Source organism: Cyanistes caeruleus, chromosome Z (genome assembly GCF_971803275.1).
Source record: "Cyanistes caeruleus chromosome Z, bCyaCae1.hap1.1, whole genome shotgun sequence".
NCBI lineage: Eukaryota > Metazoa > Chordata > Aves > Passeriformes > Paridae > Cyanistes > Cyanistes caeruleus.
Genome location: NC_141732.1, coordinates 42447887 through 42466139, shown reverse-complemented (window position 1 = coordinate 42466139; position 18253 = coordinate 42447887). Strand labels below are relative to the sequence as shown.

At 39.3% G+C, this 18253-nt stretch overlaps 1 long non-coding RNA gene across 1 annotated transcript; it reads left to right on the top strand.

The window, feature by feature from the left end:
• The first annotated feature begins 429 nt into the window (after positions 1-429).
• LOC147648392 (uncharacterized) lies at positions 430-5992 on the top strand. Its single transcript, XR_015280675.1, has 2 exons — positions 430-592; positions 1783-5992. It is a non-coding gene; the product is annotated as an uncharacterized LOC147648392 (long non-coding RNA).
• The last annotated feature ends 12261 nt before the right edge of the window (positions 5993-18253 follow it).

Below are 18253 nucleotides of genomic sequence, written 5' to 3'. Positions count from 1 at the left end.
ACAAACTGGGAGATCAGAGGCTAAAGCACAGCCCCAGGGAAAGAGATCCTGGGTCCTGGATTGATGGCAAGTTGAACATGAGCCAGCAGTGCCCTGGCAGCCAGGAGGGACAACCCTTGTCCAGGGGGGCATCAGGCCCAGCATCACCAGCCAGGCAAGGGAGGGATTGTCCCTCTCTCCTCTGAGCTGGGGCAGCCTCAGCTCCAGTGCTGGGGGCAGTTTGGGTGTCACAACATAAGGAAATAAAACTGTGTCCAGAGGAGGATGACAGAGATGTTACAAAGGTCTAGAGGCAAGACTTTAGAGGAGCAGCTGAGGTCACTTGGGCTGCTCAGCTTGGAGAAGAGAAGGCTGAAGGATGATCCCATTGCAGTCTACAGCTTCCTCAGAGGGTCAGTGGAGTGAGAGGTGATGATTTCCTTTCTCTAGCCACCAGCAATAAGTCAAGAGAAAATGGAACAAAGCTGGATCAGGAGAAGTTTAGACTGGACACTCTAGGAAGAGCTTCTCTGCCTGAAGAAGAGGCTCCCCAGGGAAGAGGTCATGGCACCAAGTCTATCAGAGTTCAAGGAGAGTCAGGACAACGTTCTTGGTAATACAATTTACTGTTAGGTAGTGGTGTGAGAAACAGGGTGTTGGACTAGATGATACTTATGGATTCCTTACAGCTTGAGATGTGGTATGATTCTATGATTGTAAATCATTCAGCTAATATTTTCATAGATGTATAGAGAATTACAGAAAACCATAACAACTGTCACAGTCCATTTGTATCTCAAATTTACAGGACAAAGTATTCCATAAATTAGAATTTTTTCTAAGAAAGAAACATACAAATATGTTAAATAAAGGCTCTATCCCATTTGTAGATGGGTCTAATACATTAATTCACTAATTCATTTCTTCATTAATGAGGTTTGCAACACTTAACTTGCAACTGTCAACTTACATGTCTGTGAATAAACTAGTTACCTAATCAAGTAAGGGTGGCAGAGCCTATCCTTCCTCCTCTATCAGAGTTTGTGCTTTCCCTCTGTCACATGGGGAACCACAAAAGCCTCAGCAGTCTGAGTGCTGTTGGCTGCACCTGAAAATCTTTTTTGGTTAAACCAACATATTTATGCCTTCCAGCTCAGAAGGCTTGTCTGCACAATTTCCATAAGTTAGTGGGAAGATTCAGAAGAAACTGCCAATCAATATACACCCACAAGGCTCCCAAAAGATGTCATGTTCTGCAGCCTCTACTTTGGTGCAGCATCTCAGGTGCAAAAGCAGAAGAAAAAACATACACATATGATGATATTCAGAGATTGTAATTTTCTTTCAAATTACATGAGCATATAGCCCACACCACTTGGCAAAAAAGTCTTCTGATTACATAAGCACCTGGGTGACTCTGAAGGTAGTTCCTCCTCTCTACTCTAGATTCTCAAATTTTGTCATGTCAAAGGTAAGACAAGGGTAATCTCAAGGTAAATATGCACACACACTCCTTCACTGTGCACTGCTAGGCTGAGAAAGAGCACTAGAGCATCAACTGGTCAGTCAGCTGAGCTGTATAACCCAGCAGCACTCAACATGACTGCAGCACCCACACTTCAAACTCAGGCAAAGCTCTGGGTGATTCAGGCTTTTCCAATACCTTTTTTAAGCCCAGTCCTCTGATCTTAGTGTCTTGTAACTTAACGAAGGATGAGAAAGATGGCACAACTGGCAAACTTCTTGTGGTTCTGCCTTGGCAGCAAGGCTGGATGCAATTTTTCTAATGTGCTATATTAACAGGAATTAAATACAAGGGCCTGGCTTTCTCCTCAGTCCAGCAGCAGCTGTGGTGAGTGGAAGAGAATCCAGACCTCAAGGCTTGGAGGTAGGCTATGACCTGTCTTCACCTCAGCCTGCCCAACAGACACCGGTATTTGTCCAGAAAAATTTTCTCCATGCTCTGCAAGGACATCTACTTGACAGAACAACTTTTGGTTCACAGAAAGTCTTTCAAAACAGTGGCCCTGATGTAATTTGTTGTTATAACCAATCTGTCATCTTTCTGTCTATACACCTCCCTCCTTCCCTTCTCCTCTCCCTTACACTCTGAGATTTTCTAAGTCAGAATTTTTATCTTCTTCACATTACAGTACCTTGTGTATATTTCTGCTCAGTAGGACTGTACTTTCTTCCAAATTATAACATTCAGTTGTGACCTATCAACAATATTCCCTGGAATATTTGGCAAGCCTAGGAAGGGAGTCAAAAACATTAGTTTTCTTCCTGCAGTAAAATCTTTGTATCTTCACATTCTAGCAAGGTAGATCCTGAAACAGATGCTGTGTCATGGTGTCACACTAATTACTCCACTGAAATTATACAGAGACTGATTTCTCCACTATCCTAGGAAATTTACTGCTGTGACGTATGTAGCTGATTTGTGTCTCTCAGGTAGAAAGACAACATACCTGTAATCTTCTAAAACAGCAAGAAACTTTAATACTGTGCATTGCACACGTGTCACATGCATGTGGCAAAACCTTGATGAAAAGGGAGATATTCACTGCTGCCTTTTCAAAGTGAAAGGATGAGGATTTCTCCCACATTGGTCAGATGGAAATAGAATGGCTACACAAAAATAAGTGATAAAACAGATTAAAATGGAAGAAAGAAACAAATATCTAGTGAAATCTTTAGAAGCTGTTCATTGAAGTATTGAGTTTTAGTAATCAAAACTGGAACATTTTCATTTCTATGTCTACACTCTGATGGAAGATAATAAATGAAGATGGTTACTAGAGATTTTTGCCCATTGTTTACTGGGAGGAAAGATGATATACAGCAGGCTAACAGACCAACAGCTTAGTAACAAAGAGGCACCTAGATTGTTATGTTGAAAAATAACAGAGTGGTAACAGAGTTCCTGTCCATATCCTGAGCCAGAAGCTGCAGCTCTCTGTGGGAGGTACACATGCAGCCCTTGGAAAATGGTTCCACTGTTTTCTTTTGAATAGCTTTTCACCAGGTGCAGATGCCAGATGCACGACCTTCTGCACTGCAGAAAGCTCTGGATCACTTTTGTCACACAGGGACTTTTCCACATTAATATTGTACCCCAAGTAGGTCCCAGTATTTCAGCTTTCACTAGGAAATAAAGTCTGTGAGCACTCTGTTGAAAAAGGAAGAAATGAGAAGAGGGATACTACATAAGGACTGCAAGATCATGTTTCACTGTTAATTTGGAAGTCAGTTTGTTAATAGTCATGGCTGGATGGAGAGATGTGATTTAATGATCAGAGCACAGAACTAGAAACTATAAATCTCTATTTGGCTCTGAAACATCAGTTTCTTGTGGCCTAATCCAAGTTATTTAGTCTTTCTTCACCTGTAAAATAGGGATACTATATATTTTGCTGGACTATATGGAAGGCCTATTGGCTTAAGTTTCTGAAGTATTTCAGGGAAAATAAATTAACATGTTCTTAAAAATATGGATAGAAATTTCAGTTCAGGTGAGGTCTTGAAATTCCAGTGTTTTACTTGCATTTGTCTGAATTTCATTTCAAAGATACAGAGCTTGTAAAATGTAGTGAAAGAAGATATTTAAAAATCATATTATTCCTTTCCAATGCAATGATATATTTTATTCTCTCCAAAACTGTTGCACATCATGGTGTTTTTTTCTCTTGCTTTTTTTTTTGTTTGTTTGTTTGTTGTTCATTTACCACCTATATTTTTCTTCTTTCCTTCCTCTCCTTATAGATTTTTTGCAAAAAGTCATAATATTTATAATTTTTTTACATACATCAGTGTGGGGTTGTCTTCAGTTACACATTCAGCTCAGACAAGCCTCAGTTCACCTCACAGGCCCAGTTATAGTTCTGACAGCCTTGTAAACAATTACCCTGACAAACACTGTCAGTTCAGTCAAAATCATATGCAAGATTAAGAGCTGCAATAACTCTTAGAGAGGCCTGATGAATATTAGAAAGGATTTTGGAATCAAAAACTTCAAGGGAAAATTACCTCCAAGGAGTCAAACCTCCTTTGAGGATGGAAACAAGAGTTTGTTCTCAAATTTATCCTTCTAAAGTTATTAATGACTTTTAAGGAAACAGGTAGTAACTTGTTGCTGTACTACTTTGCATCAGGCGGTTGAAACGTCAGTCATTTAGATTTAGAGCACAGAAGACTGAAAAACAGAAGGCTTTGATAACCTGTCAATATTCATAAATAAGAACACAGAATGGGAAATATCTTCAGATTAGAGAACCAAAAATAATTATGCATATCAAGACCCAAGTCACATACTTACTGTCTTATAATAATAGGAATATCCCTGATTATTCCTACTCTTGTAATGTTCTTTATATGTTTAGTGTTATACATTCTTCTTATTTTCCCCTTATTTTACTTAAAATTAGACATAAAATCACAATTTTCTTACAGACTGTACAGTGAGCTCTTGGGAAGTTGTACAGTAATTTACATAAACTGGGCTAAATTTGCTTTCTGCTGCAGTCAATGGGCAATTGACTTGTTTTTAGTCACAGTAAAAGGAGGTTTCAGTCCCTACTCTTGCTTAATAACAAATGAAAGCACTTACGGAAATTTATTTCGTTTTTAATAGTTTTTCATGTAAACTATTGATGTCCTGTTCTGCTGTAGGAAAAAATTCAAGATTCTGTTTTAATAGAAGGCTGCATCAAACTGGAATTTTGTTTAAAAGGTGCCAGAATCAGAAATCCTATTATAAACTGGGACAAGAAGCAGGTCTGCTAAGACTTCTAGAGAACAAATTAACAAGTGGGAATGATTAACTCAGAAATGACTTGGTGTTCTAATTGAAGAAGTCATGCAGCATGATGTCACTCTCTGTTATTAGTATTTAATTGCTTTCAGAGAGAGCTCTGTGTGCCTCTCTTCTCTCTCCCACAAGAAAACACTCACAGCATCTAAAATGCATCAAGTTATAGAAGAATGTTGCTGTTTGGTCTGTTTTAAGTTCATGTAATTAAATTAGCTAAATAAAAAACACAGAGCTGTTTATAGGCTCAGCTTTGAATTTTTTCATTTTATGCATCCAGGTCTGTTTCCAGTCTCATTGGCTGGTTTGAAACTATTCTTGAAATGTGTCTAACAAAGAATAGTCACATCCCATAACTGCACCTGGTTTGGTGAACTGGCTATTTGAATTTTTCTCAGCAAAGTGTTAGTGTAGGGTCATTATATTATAGAAATTGAGAGGGAGAGGAGGACACCCTGATACTTATCCATGCTTATAAGACATCCAAAATCTTTTTGTCATCAAAGCATTGGGATAGATGAACTCCACTTTTACGCTAAAGCCATGCAAAACTTCTAATTTGTGCTTCTATCGGTTGCAGATCATCTAGCTGCCTCGTATTATCTGAACAGAACTGTATGTTCATACACTGTGGAGAAAACAATAAATAAAAGACATTTCAAAGGAGAGAATTACACACTGCAGACTAGTTTATCTTTGCATAAAGGTAGCCCCCATTGTGGCAGTAGAACTACTGAAGTACCATTACCCTGAGAGTTGTATCTATGTTGTTTTCTATGTCTCTGATGACATATAATATACTGTGTAAGCTTTTAACATTCTCAGCAATTCAATAATGCTATTATTCAAGGAAAAAAAAAATAATTGAGATTGAACACAATTTTGACAGACTTCAGACTTCTTCGTTGCTGAATTTCTCTACACACTTGCAAAACAATAATCCTGAGAAATGTTACACATTTTCTGAACTTGCTCCTTATCACTTTGAAAATAATGGCCAGCTCACATGTTTTCTATTGGCCTAGTTGCAAGGTTGAAAATTAGGTATCTTAAACACTGCTGCAAGCGACAGAACTGTGCTTGGCTCATCCCACCTTTTCCTACCAGTGCTCCAGCTTCAGAAAATGGTGGGGGAGAAATGTAAGTTGGGCCTGCTGAGAGAAGAGATAAACGTGAGGACTTCTCTCTTATGAAAATATAAAATATATTCTTTTTCCTCCAGACATGGGGATTGCTGTCCTGCCTTGGGGCAGCCTGACACAGGCTTTTTTCTGTGACAATTTTCCTTCTTCCTACCTAGTGGGGCTTTGCCAAAAAGCAGAAAGAGGTAAAACTTGTAAGTGCAAGAGAAGAAACCTTTCCTTTCTCTTTCCATGTCCATGTGATAATTCCAGAAGTAAATTCCCTTCCCACTGCAGCAGCTGATCCCTTCTAGCCAATGATACTGTGTTTGCTTTTCTTGGTTCTAATAAATAGAACCTGAACATACTGCACTTCAAATAACCAAGTAAGCCACTGAAAACTTACTGAACCAGAACTGCTCTTGGGTCAGTTCTGCTCTTTTCCAGCTCTGAACCTCAAATCACTCCTTTATGTAGCTGCTTGTCCTTAGGTATGTTTATGCTACATTGTTGTAAAGTGACCAAGTAGGAGATATGGATGAATAAGCTCTCTGAACAGGTTACAAAGCTCATGAAATTAAAAACAAATACTTTCCTTATGGGAGTCCAGTGCACTTTCAAAAGTTTTACTGAGGCCTGGTACCCTACTTATTTTGTCCCTGTTACGTATTTGGCTGCCTCTGCTCAAGGCTGGTTCTGATATCTTTTCTGCATAGCCTGGGATGAGGCTGTTGTAAAAAGTCCTGTGAAAGAGTGATGAAAAGCAGCACACGGGCTCCTTGCTTTGCTTGGGGGCTGCAGATAAATTCAGGCAGTTGATCACTGAGCTCCACTGCAGCTGTGCCAGTGCTTAACCACGTACTTTGCTGTTTCAGACCCTGCCCAGACTTTACCTCAGGGCTTGACTCTGGACCTGCTTTGTCCCTGCAAGCTTGCTCAGGAATCGTTGGACTTACTGCTGATGTGGTTTCCAGAGTACAGACTTGCTCTTCTCTCCTTGTTCTAACCCCTTGCTTGAAAAGCTGCCCCCTACCTGCCTTGCTGCAGCTGTGAGTTCCCATATGGATGGATGCAGTCCTGCTGCTCTCTGACAGACTGTCTGCCCTTGGTAGGCTTGTCCAGGGACTTGGGGAGGAGGTGTCACCCACTGTCAGTGAGAATCTTGAGTGCTTGCAGCTTCATCTTGAAGTGGATGATGAGGTCACAGAGAGCTTCTGGATTAGTACTAAAGCAGGGGCAGGGACAGGGGATTTTATGGTGGGGGTCTACTACAGGCTGCCTGACCAAGGAGACAGAGCTGATGAGGCCCTCGACAGATGTATATGAACAGCCTCATGTTCACAAGCCCTGATCCTCATGGGAGACCAGGAGCCTTTAAACCCCTGCTAGAGGGAGAACACAGCACAGCATAGGCAATCCAGAAGGTTCCTGGAATGCACTGATGGGAAATATCTTCTCCAAGTGATAGAGAAGCCAAGGAGGAGAGGCACTAAGCTGGACCTTATTCTCACAACAAGGAGGGCCCAGTGGGGAATGTGAAGCCCGAGGGCAGGCTGGGCTGCAGTGACTGTGAAACAGTGGAGTTGGAGATTCTTAGGGAAACAAGGAGAGCAGACAGGCAGCTCACTGTGTTGGATTTCAGTAGAGCTGACTCTGGCTTCTTGGAGGACCACCTTGTTAGAGTGCCATGGGATTGAGCCTTGGAGGGAAGAGGAGCCCAAGAGAGCTGGATGGTATTGAACAATAATTTCCTCCAAGCTCAAGAGCAATGCATTCCAACAAAGAGGAAGTCAGGTAGAAATTCTAAACGGCCTGTGTGGATGAAAAAAGAGCTCCTGGACAAAGTCAAACACAAAAAGGAAGCCTATAGACAGTGGAAGCATTGTTTGAGGAATGCATAGAAACTGTCCAGAACAATTCCAGACAAGAATCAGGTTAGGAAAGCTTAAACCCTGATAGAAGTAAATGTGGCCAGGAATGTCAAGGGGAACAAGTAAAGCTCCTACAGGCACATTGGTTATAAAGTGTAAACTATGGAAAATGTGTGTCCTCTCCAGAAGGAAACAGGAGACCTGATTACTCATGATATGGAGAAGGCTGATGTACTCAGTGATTGTTTTGCCTCAATATTCACTGGCAAGTAAACCAGTCATATCACTCAAGTCACAGAAGGAAAAGCCAGGGACTAGGAGAATGGAGAACTGCTTGCTCTGGAAGATCAGGTTCAAAAACATCTAAGAAACCTGAAGTTTCATAAGTTGACCTGATGAGCCATTTCTGAGGGTCCTGAAGGACCTTAGCCAAAGAAATGGCTAAGCCACTATCCATCCTATTTGAGAAGTCATGACAGTGTAGTGAAGTTCTCTCTGACTGAAAAAGAGGAAACATAAGACCCATTTTTAAAAACAAAGAACAGAAGACATGGAGCTACAGGCTGGGCAGTTTCACCTCAAGGTCCAGCAAGATTGTGGAGCAGATCCTCCTGGAAACTATGTGAAGACACCTGTGAAATAAAGAGGTAATTGGTGACAGCCAACATGGCTGCACTAAGGGTAAATCATACCTGACAAATTTGGTGGATGACTATGATGGTGTTACAGATTAAGTGAGTAGGGAAGAGAAACAAGTATCATCTGTCCGGCCTTGAGCAAGGCACTGGGCACTGTCCCACATTATATCCTTGTCTCTAAAATGGAAAGACATGGAATTGATGGATGGACCACTTGATAGATAAGGACTTGGATGGTCTCAGTCCAAGACTGGAGTATGGAGAGCAGTGATGAATGGTGTCCTCAAGGCTCAGGACTGGGACTGGCACTGTTCAGTGTCTTTGCTGGTGACACAGACAGGGGATTGGGTGAATTCTCAGCATTCACTGACAGCATCCAGCTGTGCGACACAGTCACTAGGCATTGGTTCCATCTGGAGGGACCTTGGTAGGCTTGAGAGATGGGCCTGGGTGTAAGTCTCATGAAGTTCAACAAGGCCAAGTGCAGGGTCCTGCAGCTGTATCAGAGCAATCTCAAGCACAAATACAGTTTGGACAATGAATGAATGGAGAGCAGCTATGCAAAGACTTAGGGAGGCTGGCTAACAAGAATGTTGACATGACCCAGCAATGTACACTTGCAGCCCAGGACAGCTGCATCCTGAACCACACCAAAAGGAGTGGCAGCCAGGTCAAGGTAGGTGATTCTCCCCCTCTATTCTCTATTCTATTTGGAATACTGTATCCAGCTCCAAGGTCCCCAGGACAGGAAGGCTTTTGATCTATGGGACCAATTCCATAGGAAGGACACAAGCGTGATCAGAGGGCTGAAACACCACTCCTATGAAGTCAGACTCAGAGGGACTGCGTTATTCAACAGTGTGAATAACCACATTTTGACCTTCCAGTACCTAAAAGTGGACTGCAAGAAGGCTGGGGAGGCATGCCTTTCACAAAGGCATGTAGTGATAAAACAAGGGGTAATGACTTGAAACTGAAAGATAACAAGTTTATTTGGAAGAAATTCTTTACTGTGGGTATGGTGGGTCACTGGAACAGGCCATCCAGAGAGATTGTGGAGTCACCATTCCTGGAGATGTTCAAGACCAGGCTGGATGAGGCTCTGAGTAATCTGGTATAAGGTGTCCCTGACTATGGCAAAGGTGTTGGAGCTAGATCATCTTACCGGTCCTTTTTAAAAAAAAATGTTCTAATTTTTTTTTTTTTTTAAATTTAAATTTGGTTTATTTTATTGCAAATAATGAATATGCTAAACTCAAAAGAAAGTTTCAGCCATAAAGTCAGAGAAAATCTCTGTACTGTACAGTTGCCTCTTACTACTATAAAGAGCAGCGGTATTAGAATACTATTTGCATATACACCTTTTTTTAGCCATCTAATACATTCCCTCTAGAAAACACAGCTCTTCTGAAAAACGAAATTTCTTGAGTATAGTTTTTGAGTAGATACATCCTGTCTGTTTTTCAGCTTTTTTACTTCACCTTCCTTCAGTTTGGAACTTCACTATTTGCTATTGAAACCCATCTCTGACTATCTGTTACTATCTGGTACAGGAGGCTTTGTTTTCAAACAATGAGATTTGTAATATTTATGAGAAAAAACCCCATGTATTAGAAGAACATTTCCAGTTAAAGATTACTTTTTGACCTCTTAGTTATTTCAGAGAAATCCTGTGTCATAGGTTTGTTTGGCTTTTTTCTCAGATTATCATGAAGATCCTTATTAAAAATGTTTGAAAGCAATCAATTAAATTCTTATATTAGTGAGACGGATTAGATCTACTCTCAAGGTCTATTTTTATACAGAAGTGTTTCAAATGGCTCAAGTTTTCCATATTGCTTTTTATTAGCAAATAAAATAATGGTACAAATATTTTTTTAATTAACATTGCTTTCAGAAGTGAGGCCTATTACTGTTTTATGTTTGTCACACGACAGAGACATGAAGACATTCTGTACTTTTAACAGCAGACTATAAAAGATCAGGGCTTCACTGGCTGTCCTGGTTCTTATCATCATGAAAGTGGACACTTCAAGAGCTGACTAAGGATGTTGGTATATTACTTTTATGGAGAGTTTTTTCTAACATAATATAATGTACATAATGAGAGACCAAAGGAACTGGACCAAAAGGGAGTAGACTAAAAAGAAAAAAAAAAAATAAAGGAAGGAAGGATTTGTCTTTCTATTATGTGGTAGAATACCATTTTGTACATCTTGCCACAGCCTTCTTAAAAATGGGTTGAAAAATGTGGGCAAGATATATGGAGAGCAGAGATTGGTAGTGGACTGGAAAATACAGACCAAGAAATGAAGGCTGAAATCATTAGGCAATGTTAAATGTCTTTTGTCTCCCTCTTTAAATTTGTGAACAGAGCAATAGAGCTTTTAGTATCGTTAGTACAGGAAAAACATTCGACTACAATTAAAAGTCTGCATAAGTATAATAAATTTACAAATGTTCAACCTCCGTGGAAATACAGTAGTGTGAACAAACTTGCCACAGTCTTTGGGAGCTAGGCATAGGTGACACCAAAATGTGATGTTTTCAGTAGAGAAATTATATTCAGAAAACAAATTCAAGCAACTTCATCAGGAGGAGGCATAGGAGGTGCTGGGCAGCAAACAGTATTACAGGACAAAGACAACATATCCCTTTATGGGCTGACTAAAAGCATACCAAGATTGCTACCATCAGTCACAAGACAGTAAAGATTGCTGCCAGTAAGAACTGTGCTCTTTATTAGTTGATTTCCAGACTTTAATCCACAACTTCCACACCTGCTCTGTACATTTTTCCAAGGCTCTGGCTCTGGGGGGCAAGTGATTACTTAGGAAGCATCAGCTTAGAAAGAAGGAGCTTAGAAGACTATTTTACTTTGTTTTAACATAATGGATTTATGGATTGAAACAAAACGATTAAAAAGTATGGAAATCTTCAAGAATGCACAAATAGCTGCAAGTTACACAGTGAGTCATATACAAGCAAAACCTATCAATTTCCTCAGAATTTTTCATCTGAATGTGACCTGCATGTGTTCAGAGGTATAACAGCATGATCTAAATATATATGACAAACATTATCCTTTTATTGATAAGGTTTTGCATAATCTCATTAACAATAAATATCACCACTGAAAACAAGATTCTATTAAAACCTACTCAACTTAGACAACCCTTCAACTCAAATGCAACAGGTTTTTTCAGGTCTCTTGGTCTTGACATGAACCAACTGCATGGCTTGACTATCTAGCAAACCTTGTTCTTCAACATGGCTGAAACTAACAAAGTGAAGTCTTCAAATGAAAGATCCTCTGCTGAGGATCTGACAGAAGAAAATCTTATTTTGATAATTCTAAGGAAACAAATTCACGGTTACAAAATCACCAAATTTTAGATAAAATTCATGCCAGTTTTACTCTTGGAAAGGATATTGTAGGTTGTCTCAAAATCTCACAGTGCAAGACCACACCAGCTGTTCTCTGTGGGCATGGAAAACATAGAAGCAGCACTAACCAACATGAAAGTAATGAACCAGAAAATGGGTCAAGCCTTTCTACAGCTGACAGGAAGGAAAAAAACCCAAAGAGGGAAAAAACTTCTGTTTTCAAACCTGTGATGACTGAGGCTCATAAATGCCTACTAGGAGAAGGAGACCTAAATGAGTTACTACAACACATCTTATCTAGAGTTGAAAGCATTGATCACTGAAAACAGAATCCAGCAGTTGCTGTCAAGCACAAACAAATTTATCTTTACTACCTGTAAATCTTACCCATTACTTTAATTCCTACACAAATTATATCTTATTGTATGGGATTTTTAACTTCTCACTGGTTATGCTTCAACTTTCTGAGAACTTCCTTACACTGGGAAACCACCTGAGATGCTCAGAGACTTGGTCATCAATATGGGCAAAATTCTGCTGTAGATTCTGGGTACAGGTGACCTGTACCATACTCATGGTATTACTGAGTCCTAAAGAGACCCCTCTTTCCTCTCAAATCAAAGGTATTGTGCCAAATTCTTGCCCTTACTATGCAATCATCATTGCAGGAATCAGCATTAGTAAGTCAAGAATTTAATATTTTTAGAGTTGGCTTTGTACCAATCAACAGATTGTTTTTCAATCAATTTCTCATGGACTTTTTAGAAAAAGCGCATCCTAATACCTTCAGTTCTGCTTCTGCATCTGTGTCAGTTCCACTACCTCTTCCTTAAGATTCTGGAAATTTAGAGGGAAAAAAGACCTTAGATTGTATGAAATTTCAGATATCTTTTATTACTTTACACGTTTTTTTTCCCTTACAACTTCTTCTTCGGTTTCTGTGACAGTTTCATTTCTGTCAAGACTAAGCTGAAGCGAACAGTTTGTGTGATACACACCCTCTTTTACAGAGGACTGGTGTGCTTGTGTTATTCCTCTTGATGGTTTCTGCATTTATCTCCATCACCCTCAGTCCCTGGGTTAGAGAAGCTTTGCTGTTTGGAACGACATAACAGTATGTCTCCTATGCTGTGAGAAGACAGAAATTCTGTTTGCATCATCCTTGGCTTCAAGTCTTGTTTAATTGTTCTACCTGACTCTGGAGCATCTTTAGCAGAATACAATGTAAGGTCCCATTCTCTGTGCAGCATGGTGGCTATTGCTGGTTCAATGATTAGGCATCCTTCTCTCTTATTTTAGGCATGGCTTTAGGAAGCCCAGACACCCAAAGTTAGGACAGGGCGCTCCAGAGCAGGTAAAGTACTTAAAAATTGGGCACTGCAGTGGTTAATGTGCTGTGTTCCTAAGTATCTGACACTGCTACAAACCTCAGTGTGAGAAGGTGTTTACTATTCCTACAGGCTGGCAAAACTGTTTTGTATTCTGTTGCATAGACAGCTATGATGAGTTTTGACTACATCAAGCAAGATGTTATTTAGATTAATTAGTTAGTTATAATTTGGTTATGATTTGCGTGCACTGCCCCTTTTAAATTAATCCAAAGCATGCTACACAGTGGCACCCCATTGAATCTGGTGGGAGATTTGCTGCACTAAGAAGCTTTGTAAGAGTGCTGAGCCATTTGTGGGCTGGTTTTGCTTTGTTTTTTCATGCAAATATTTTGAAAGGGATGGGGGAGAAGTTAGTGTCTCAGGAGTATTTTGCTATGAAAATTCATGTGGGTCTTTTTTTTTTTTTTTTTGAGGATTTGAGTATGTATAAGTAGTATGTTTCATAATCTTTGGAAATATAGTGAAAGCAATGAAAAGAAAAAACCGGAATAAAATACACTACTTAATCACAGTTCTGCAGAAATTAATTCTACTTTGGCAAACAAAAAGAAAAGAGTTGTGGTAAGTTCCCTTCCTTGTCTTCTGATACAGGACAGTATGTCCTGTTAACACATTTCTGTAGTAGTCTTCTTCAAATTAAAGGGGCATCACACCAGCAGCGCAGGCTTTTGTTGACACTACTTCCTACATATGGTAAAACCAGGTTCATCAGTTCTTAATTACTTTTAGCTGCTTCTGACCAATAAGCATTTCCCATTTTGGAAAGCTGATCAGGCCAGCAGGCATTACATGGTGCTAATGTGGAAAACAAAGTCTCCCTTCTTCTGCCGACATGTTTTTGGGAAGTAGGTTGATTTCAGCTTGTGGACGATGTCTGACATTCTGCTGGAGAGTGACAGTTTATAAGTGCACTTTTCCTGGAATATTCCAAGTTTTCTAATATGGATAAAACACATTTTCAATGTGTTGTGCTAAAACCAGATACCAAACACTTGAATGATATGCAACACATGGCGTTCTCTATAGAGGTTTACTAAAAGTGATAAGGGAAAAGTCTCTCATTTATATTCCTCCATCTAATCCTGTATTTACATAAAAGCTTAATCTTGTTTCCAAAACTAAATCAGGTACATTGGCATTGCAGGCTCCTTGTGTATGCAAATGAGGTCCATGACTATATCTGTAACATCTGGCCATACACCTTACAGATGCACTCTGAAATTACCCTTTAAGAAACCTGAAATACTTCAGAGTAGCTACAGATTAGCCACTCTTAACAAAGAGAAAAAAGGAAACCTTAGACACCACAGACACAAATCTTGCCATGGTCTTTGATAACCAATTCAAACTGAAACTTCTTAAATTTAGCTGACTATTAAGTAATTTTAATAATTTTCCTATGAGAAGAACATTAAGTATGAAAGCAATTAATCCTGACTATGAGGTAAGGATTTTTATCTGAACAGGACCTGTAAACAGCATGGTCTTGAAGTCTGAGAAAAATGTGCCTGTAGCAGTTCAATTGCTTTGAAGCTTTGGTTTCAAATGCCCACCTCCCCTCTTTCAGTTTCACGATAAGAATCCATCCATTTTGTGACAGTTAACTACCATGGGTCTTCTGATCAGGGAAATGTTAAACCAAACACACACAAACCCATGCAAAGTCATTCATACACTCAGATGTGTGCTACACAATAGACTGGGATTGCCAGGGAAACCCTGCACACAGCTAGTCACTTCTTTGTGACATTGCAGGGGGGAAGCCACCAGTGATCAGAGGCTCTTGTAGCACCCTGTGAACATGAAACTGAGTGTCCTATTCCCTCTAGTCACCCACTACATATCTTGGTGGTAATGTACCGCACAGCTCCTACATGGACATGTCCAGTAGCTGCTCTGCTTTACTGGCTGATGTTTCTCAGCCTTTCTAGGTAATTACCTGGCCCCACACTTCATGAGTTTGCACAGGCACTGCAATTCCTCCTACGACCCATGATTTTTCCACACAGCTTTTTTCCTTTCTTTTGAGCCAAGCAAAGTAAAACAGTAGCCATACGAACTGCTGGGAGATTTCCCAGTGGCAGGACTCCAACTACAGCGCCTTGCAGAAATAATGCAGACTCAAGCTAGAATTGCTGCATTTAAGACCGACTATAATAACATCTTTTATTCTTAATTATTTCAATATAGACAACATTAATATTCTCTCCTGCCTCCATGGAACTAAAAGCAGGTGTCCATGTCCACTGAGGGCTGTTAAACATTTTTCCTCTGAACCCTCGTTTTTCAGTTCACAGGACACTTAGTTTCTGCATTAGACATGAAAGGAACATCTCAGACATCAATATTTGAGATCAATGTACATTCACACAGATAATATATGGAAACTCCTACCTTGCAGGTCATGCTTTTAATTTTCTCCTCTTCCTCATGATATTTCATGGATGGTTTGGGAACTGCAGTGCTTAAAAAGCTTTGCCTGGCTAAGCACAAGTTAGTTATAGTGAGAATTACAAAAATGGTGGTCTCACCCAAAAGTTTCAAAAGAGTGAGACGTGCTGCCCAGTGAGAGGTAAAGACGAGCTATAACAACTCTATTTACAGAATGCACATTCAAATTTTTACCCATGTAAACACAAGCTTCAGAATCAACTTTCCATATATTCCAATGCTTTCTGGTTTATCGTTTTGGAAATGAACATCGTAACGAAAACATTCACTTAAATCTAAATGGAAATGTTAAGTGCCACGGTTACGTTTATTCTAGCCTATGTATGTCAACACAGGAATCAGTCATCTTATCCCACGAATTACTTCTGTAAAGTGGGCAGATTTTGCCACTCAGCTCCCTGAGGCCAGAGTAGAAAGGCAGGACTCATAGTTTCTTGAAAGATTCCCCATACCTTTTAAACACAGAAACAAGCAGCTGGTGATTTTGGAGCTGGTAGCATACTAGTCCTTGTGCTCACAGCAAACCAGTCTTGCTGGTAAAACAACACTTTGCTGTCTGAATTCAAAACAATTCAGACAGGGAAACTTTGCCCTCTCTGTAGACACTGCTGAGCCTGAAAGACAGTTTCTAATGCTTTTTTTTCCACCAGGTACTAACAATTTAATTTTCTCCAGCCGACTGAGTAAAACACAGTTCATTCTTGAGTAAAATATAAAGTTGTACTGTATTAGGTGTGTCCAGGATCTGGGGCGCTTTAATTCTAGACATTTCTGGGTCTTTCTAGGTAATTGCCTTTCCCTGCACTTTGTAAGTGTACAGAGACACAGTAACTCTGTAATTCCTCTCCCTGGCACCTTTTTCCCTTTCCTCTGCATGAAGAAAGCAAAACACTGCAGTGTGAAGCCTGTGAGTTACTTTGGTCCTGAAGTGTTCTCAGGTTCTTATGGACACATAAGGCTGTTTTTACTCCATTTTTATGGGGGAATTTACTGTTCCATATTAGAAGGACCTCCTCCTTTGAAATGGTTAGTTTGTGGGCTTTTAGCAATTAAATAAAAATAATTCTTGAAGGAAAAAAAGAGTTTTAAGCAGCCACAATGTGGACTGTGAACTTGAATGCCAGTTGAACCCAACCCTCAGCAGTATTCGTGTTGCAGTAATAACAGAGAGTAACTAGAAATGTCTCCAAAGGAGAAGGCCCCTAACCCACTTAAAAAAGATGGAAATAGAAACACAACCTTTAATCTCTTTTGGTTTGGTTCAAGAAATTAAGAGCCAATGTTAAAACTTTACAAAACTAGTTCATGAACTGTCCATTCATTGCACCATCTACTAGGAAACCACTTTGACATTTAAAGTTCAAATTCAGACTCAGCTGAGCATTTTCAAGTGGAAAAGGAGAAAATAGGAAAATACGCAAAATGTCTTAAAGCATTTTTTGCCAATTCTTTCTCAGTTATTTCCATATTAAACTTAGATCACAAATTAAGCTGTTTATCCTTACTTGAAACATTGAAAAACAACTTCACAGTGGAAGTGAATGCCACTTGTGCTGTCATTAGTAATAATGCACTCTGAACCTAGACCTTAAGTAACACGTTATTGTTGCATAGGGAAAAAAGGGCTATTTATCCACTTACATACATTGTATACAACTGTAGAGCCAGACTGGTAAAATTCTTGAGAATTTCTGAAAATCCTTTCAAATTTACCACCTATTTTATATGCAATGCAAACACTTCAGCTTGCTTGCGGTTTTGCAGAGGAAATTCAGGTTTCTTTGTTTTTCCATAAACAAGAATTTCTCAAGGGGAAGTGTGTATGATAGCTTTATGAACAGAAGAATACTGATTTTATCCACATAATAATTATTTCTTCTTTCTATCTAGTCCCAATAGAAAACAAAATTAATTTTATTCTTTAAAGAATACAAAAATATTTTTCTGCTGCTCTTCTATTTAAAGAACCTTTACAAAATGCCTGAAAAGGAAAAAGCAAGTGTTTTCTATATGCTTGCTAAGCGTGACATGCTGAGCATTTTTGTTTTTATTAAGTAATATTCATCACTTTTAAAGATGTCAAACACATCATCTATTTTAAACACATAGTTGTGAGTTTACTGCAGCAGGCCATTTATAGCTGTCTTTGTTTAGGTCAGATAGTTTACTAGAAAGTATTACTAGTTACCTATCACAATTGCATTGCTATAGGTTCATCACAGCCTAAGACTACACATGTTTCAATTTTTTATTGATTTGCATTAAAAATACGAAGCGGGGCGCACATTATGTTTGTAGACACAAAATTAGAGAATTGAAACAGTCTTCGAGGCCTCAGAAATCATTGTTCCAGGTCCTTGATTTTACTTTTTCTATTCTAGCATATTCTCCTTTTGGAAAGTCAAATGTTTTTCTTTTATTTTCTTCCCCCCCACCCCCCGCCCTTTTTTTTTTTTGAGGGCCCTTCTCTCTGTATTTTGTGCTTCTTTCTTCAACTAAACTGTTTAAATTAGGAGATATGAGCAGAATAAAATATCTGGGACTTAAATAATCTTTTATAAAGTGTTTTATCTATCTGTATTTTCTGTAGTGTTATAGACTTTTT